General features: G+C 35.8%; 1 protein-coding gene across 1 annotated transcript in view; it reads right to left on the bottom strand.

Annotated features, from left to right (window-relative positions):
• Window positions 1–6,760, bottom strand: part of PPM1E (protein phosphatase, Mg2+/Mn2+ dependent 1E) — an 88,785-nt gene that overhangs the window by 80,828 nt on the left and 1,197 nt on the right. The window lies entirely within an intron of this gene.

The following is a 6,760-nucleotide window of genomic DNA, read 5'->3' on the forward strand; positions in this document are numbered from 1 at the left end:
TACTATGCAGTGTACAGCTAATTTGCCTACAAATGTCAGGTGGTCATAATAATCTGGCCACTCACGTTCAATTATATCCCACGCTCAAAGGCTGTTAAATCGCATTGTTTACCTATATCTTCAGGAAAAAAAACCACTTCTACTGTCATGGTAAACAACCTGCTTCCCTATTTATAATGGTCTACAACTTGAGCGCGAAATTATAGCTAACATGCCTACAAACATCACGTGGTCATAATAATCTGGCCATTTAGTGTATATTAATCATAAAATTACCAAGTAACACATAAGGCTATCTTTATTTAAACAACCACTTAGAAAAGTTATAGTAAATTAGACAACTTTTTAAAACTGAGGAAATTTTTAAACATAGCAAAACTTAATTAAAATCTTTTATACTCCTTACGGAAATGAGAAGAAATTGTTTCATGGTTTGGAAATTTTGACTTAACAATATAAAAATATACTAGTTACTTAATGTAATATTTAATGGACCTTTTCGTTATAATGTTTAATTATTTGGCTTGAGTAAGAGTATTGGTAAGGCCTCTTTCTGGGAGTGCTTTCATTTTATATTTGATCTTCAATATATTTTAATCTTCAAATTATTTTTACAAATCTGCCCTAAAAGCTGATATAATACTTGTCCTATTTCTTCCTCCTTTCCTTGATAGTCAAGGATAGTTTTACTTTAGTATTATATGTTGAACATAAACTGAGTATTTTTACATATAAAATGGAATTCTGACTCTGATGTACAACCTTTACTTTGAGCCATTTTTAAATTCATCATTCAATGGAATAAGAACTTTACAATGATAATGACTCCAAACTATGCCATAGAATATGAACCCAATGGTGGGAAACTGTACACCATGACACTTGTAGAATACAAATGGTCATTGCTTTGTGTTAATTTATATAACCCACTGATTATTACAACCAGTATGTATTTTACTGGCTTCTAAAAAATCTCATACTGGATACATGACATTAACACAGACTCCAAACTGAGCAAAAATATTTCTCTTCATTTTACTTAATTTTTTAAAATGAAAAAGGATTTCTTTCCCAAAGAGACACTATGGTGAGTAGATGACTACTACATTAGGAGTTAAAACTGTATAGAAAACAGGTGCCCTTGATTACTTCAATAATTAATATTGAAATTACAAAATCAAAATCTATTACAGGGTTAGTAAAGTATAAAATGGAAAAAATATCTCCAGACAAACTCATTTGTAGTAAAAGCATAAAAATATAGACCAGAAGGATACAGTCTCAGAATTTTCAGATTATCTCTGGGAAGAAAGAAAAAGGAATAGGTTCAGAGAAGAGAATGACAGTAAAGTCTTCAATTCCATATGAAATTTTTATTTCCTTAAAATAATCTTAAACAATTATGATAATTTGTTGAAACTGCATGGTGGGTATATGGGTTTTGCTTTACTAATTTCCATTATTTTCTAAAGGTTTACATTATTTCATAATACCAATAAATCTTTTTATTTAATATGTATTATTTTATTTTGTTTTATTGATTTCAGAGAGGAAGGGAGAGGGAGAGAGAGAGAGAAACATCAATAATGGAAAAGAATCATTGATTGGCTGCCTCTCTCCTTCACGCCCCATACTGGGGGATCAAGCCTGCAACCCAACCCAGACATGTGCCCTACCAGGGAATCGAGTCCTAACCTCCTGGTTCATAAGTTGATGCTCAACCAATTAGCTATGCCGGCTGGGCTTTATTATTTATTTGTTTGTTAAATATCGATTTGTTGTTCCATTTATTTATGCATTCATTAATTGATCCTTGTATGTGTCCTGACCAGGGATCAAACCCACAACCTTGGCGTATTGGGAAGTTTTTTCTTACATATTATCTGCTTGAGGGTAAACTAGCAAAACCTTATTAGAGGACATTTTAAAACTATGATCAAATGTCTCATAGTTGCCCTGGCCAGGTGGCTCCATTGGGTGGAAGCTTCTTCCAGTACACCAAAAGGCAGGTTGTGGGTTCGATCCCAGGTCAGGGCACATAAGGGAGGCAACCAATCTATGTTTCCCTCTCTCTCTCTCTCTAAAACTTTTTTAAATTAGTCTCAGAGTTGAGCCTCATCTTTCTCCCCCATTGCAGTGGTTCCTCTTGAATAAAGTCTTCCTTAACATCTTTAAAAAATATGTCAATATCCTTTAACATAGTCCAACACTAGAAACATACTCCTAAGAAAAATCAGTCCTGGCAGGTATGGCTCAGTTACTTGAAGCATTGTCCCATACACCAAAAAGTGGCAGGTTCGATTCCCAGTTAGGGCGCATACCCAGGTTGCAGTTGGAGGACTGAACTCAATTTTGGACAGTTTAATTTGAAAAGCATTTTAGACATCTAGGTAGACTGTTCCATTATCTGTCAAAGCAGGGATGGAGATAAAATTGGAGGACATTAGTATAACTACAATTACCAAAGCTAAGGGAGACAAGTCAGCCAGGCTTGAAAGGCCAAGGACCAATAATAAAAGAAAAGGCAATATATTAAAAACTCAGAGAACAAGTGGCAGCCTGAGAGGCAGGAGAACCTGAAAAGTACAGTTAACACTGAATGACTGGTATTTATTTTCTTCTTTTGTTGCTAATGTCATTTTCTTCTTATAATGAACATCTCTCTATATATAAAAGCCTAATATGAAAAGTGTCCCCTTAGGAGTTCAATCACTCGCTATGATGTGCACTGACCACCAGGGGGTGGCATGGAACGAAGGAAGGCCCCAACCAATAGCCAGCAGCTGGGGAAGGGAGGCACCAGCCAGCAGCCACTAGGGACCCTACCCGTGCACGAATTTCATGCACTGGGCCTCTAGTTACTTTAGAATAAGAAAAATATGTAGTTTTAAATTATTACTATAATGCCCATCCATGTATTTTTCAACTTTGTGAGACAAATTTTAATGGTTTTCTGGCCTATCTCAAAGTCATTATGATTCACACTAGAGGCCAGGTGCACAAAATTCATGTGCTCATGGGATGGGGAGTGTCTCTCAGCCTGGCCTGCACCCTCTCACAGTATGGGAGCCCTTGAAGGATATCTGACTGGCAGCTTACGCCAGCTCCCCGGCAGTCAGACATCCTTAGCACTGCTGTGCAGGCATGAGAGGCTCCCACCACTGCCATCTGGGCTCGCCAGCCATGAGCCTGGCTTCTGGCTGAGCAGCGCTCCCCCTGTGGGGGCACACTGACCATCAGGTGGCAGCTCCTGCATTGAGCGTCTGCCCCCTGGTGGTCAGTGCGCATTATATCGACCGGTTGTTATGCCATTTGATCAATTTGCATATTAGCCTTTTATTGTATAGGATAATTCAATATAACTGAATTATTAGTGTCTCTAATCAATGATTTTATTTTCCAAGCCCTTTTTAAAATACACACCCCTCATTACTACTGTAAGCCATCTGGAACTACTTAACTTTGCCAGCATGGTAATTTTCAACTAGTGGCTGGGATATCTGTCTTCCCCCGCCTTGAGAAATCCACGCAGACAAATGCATAACTGAGGAAATACTGCTCTAAAAATGTAGTGACATGTACCTCTAGTAACAACTTAAAGAGTGTTTCTTCCAGATTAAAATAGATTTATCCTCAGTATAATACAAAGAAATAAAATGCATAGTATTGACTCATGTAACCTATACAAGTAGCCTCATATTCACATCCACTGTAAAACCAGTCATAAAATTTGTATTTGCAAATTATTTCAAAGCTAAAAATATCTCACTTTTTTCTTTTTAAACATATTTTTATTGATTTCAGAGAGGGAGAGAGAGAGATGGAAACCTCAGTGATGACAGAGAATCACTCATCAGTGGCTTCCTGCACGCCCCACACTGGAAATCAAGCCCCCAATCTAGGCATGTTCCCTAATCTCCTGACTCATCGGTAGACGTTCAACCATTGTGCCATGCAGGCTGGGTGTCACTACCTCCTTTTAAAAGAGACTCTCTCTCTCACTGACCTCAGAAATCCTAATATCATGTCATTAGAAAACATTTCATTATTTTTCTTTCAAAATGTTACATGTTGTTATCTAGTAGAGGAGTATCTAAGTACATATTTCCCATTTTTAACACTAATGGCAAAAATGTTATCCCAAATACTGCTCTGAAAAACTCTGTTACTAATTATAACTATATTTTGTCCATTTAAACCTTGATCCTTTATTTATCTCTAAGTAACTGCTTATCTCAAGCTAGTCCTGGGCTTTGAATTTACCAAAATGATGAATGATAAGTATATCATTTTTATTCTAAAAGTCTTTTGAGAAGCAAAATGTTGAAAAAAAAACCTTTACTATGTTTTTTAAAAGCAAATTTTCAACTAGTGTATACGAAAAACAGTATTAAGATAAGCACCTTTATTTTTTTCTTCAGAGAACCTGTGTATTTAGCAGCTACATATTGTATACTTCTAAAATACTGACAGAAAAAAACACACTAGAGATTTATGAAATTGGCATTAAACACTGTTAGTTTCTTCTTACACTAGTCCCAACTATCAAAATGGTGAATATATAGTTCAGGTAACTTCACTTAAGAACTTAAGCATGCATTTGACAAGCATGATAATTTTTAAAGAATATTAAGAATTCCCAAAATAAACAGAGTAGGTGGGTACGGTATTTGAGAAAATACTTAGAAAAACAATCTTCACCTTCCCCAAATAGGCAATTCCAACAAATTCCTAATCAGAGTTATTTAAGAATATTTCTTAGGAAATTTGAGAACCCAACATTTCAAATATGTTAAGGAGTTTTTCCATTTATTTGTTGTTCCACTTATTTATGCATTCATTAGTTGATTCTTGTATGTGCCCTAACCAGGGATCAAATCCACAACCTTGGCATATTGGGAAGTTTTGTATTGAGAAATGTTGAAATTATTTGTACATAATCTGTCATTTCTGAATCTGAATCCATAGTTTTCTCATCTGTAAAATAAAGTGCTTGGGCAGAAAATGATCTACCCTTTCCATGTCTTCCAATATTGATTTTTGTAACTAAGTGATATGATTTCCTTTTATAAATAAAATAAAAACAAAGCATTAAAAGTATTTCTAAGTTCTGTGGGGGAGGGAGGTTAGTTTTTGGCTTATCTGTTAAAAATCTTGAAGTCAGTTTACATAAACAAACCAGCCACTTTATATATGAATAAAAATAGGTTAATGGCCTCTGCACAAAACACAGTATAAATGACGAAATTTGATTTAAAGCAAAATAATATCTTCCAACTTTAATTTTGGTAGTTTTACTTCAAATTCAAACTTTATTCTTCATTACATAGCCATTGTATCATTTGAATACTTTTTCTAGTTTACACAGTTATCAAAACTAATCTCACTGCCCTTCAATACGGAAAAACACACATCTACTTGTCATCATCTTTATACAGATTTCATTCTTTTTAAAATATATATATTTTTTATTGATTTTCCGAGAGGAAGGGAGAGGGTAAGAGAGACAGAAACGTCAATGATGAGAGAGAATCACTGATTGGCCCTTGATGGGAATCAAACCCAACCCAGGACCCTTCAAAGACCCGGGTGGACACTATCCACTGAGCCAATGGGCTAGAGCAGATTTCATTCTTTTAAAAGCCTTGAATGACAAATGTTTATAGTTATTCTGAACTAATGACTCTCTTTTTAATGGAACTTTTCTAATGTTTCTCTTTAAATTCTGCAACAGCATTTGTAAAGGTAAGAACTGTCCAAATAGAATCAGTCCGATTCTGAAGTAAATTCTTCCACTTTATTACACGTTTTCATTTTGTTTTTTTAAAAGAAGTTTTAAGTGTTTTTATATAGTGTTAAAAATGACATTTCAGAAGCCCTTTTCAATGGCAAATTACAAACACTAGGAAGACTCTAAAATGTTAATACTGTCTGTAGTACCACATGGGTGGAGGTATTACATGCATTTTTTTTTCATTCGCCAAAAAACATTATTACTTTGGTAATTGGAGAGTATTTTAAAATTTAAATTTAAATCGCTTATAAAGTGTGGAACATCAACACAGTCCATTTCTATAGCAATATGTTAAATGTTTCTTACCTATTGATAAGCTTAAGCTTTAACAGGAAAATTCTGATCAGCTATCTGTTAGGTTGAATGAAGACAAAAGATTTACTTTCCAGGCCCTTCTCTTAATTTCGGCCTTTGAGAGGATCCAAGAAGTGAGTTTGAATTTAATTGCTGTGAATCTTGCAGTAGAAAACTTTTGCGGGGGGGGGACCAAACTTAACACCTTTCATTACAACCATCAGCAGAATGGCAAAAGATTCCCAGGTTCACCAATGTCCCCAGAAACTTGTTAGCATTCTCCTGTCATTATTCCAGAACAATTCCATTTGGAAAGAGACGCGATTGTCAACCGTTTCTATTTCAAGCCCATAAAAACCAGAACTGGGATGAAAGGCAAAAGCCCTGACCTTTCTATTTTCGACTTTCATCTGTGTAGCTAAGCCATCTGCTGTCTCTCTCCGACCCCATCTACTTAATGGACTGAAAACACTGCACCTAATTGCAATTTTATCCAAGCAGCCTGACTTTCCCACTTGAACGAATTAGGGCTTTTTCAGGTGTCTCTCACCTGAAGGCTCGCTTGTACAATTGTGCTTACCCTTCCCCCCCATCCCACCCACTTCCCTCAATGGTGAGCTATCAAATATCTTCAAACCCGGAGACTGGGCTCCAGCGCATTAAGGCACCTAG

This window comes from Myotis davidii, unplaced genomic scaffold, assembly GCF_000327345.1.
Source record: "Myotis davidii unplaced genomic scaffold, ASM32734v1 scaffold993, whole genome shotgun sequence".
In the NCBI taxonomy this organism is placed as follows: Eukaryota; Metazoa; Chordata; class Mammalia; order Chiroptera; family Vespertilionidae; genus Myotis; species Myotis davidii.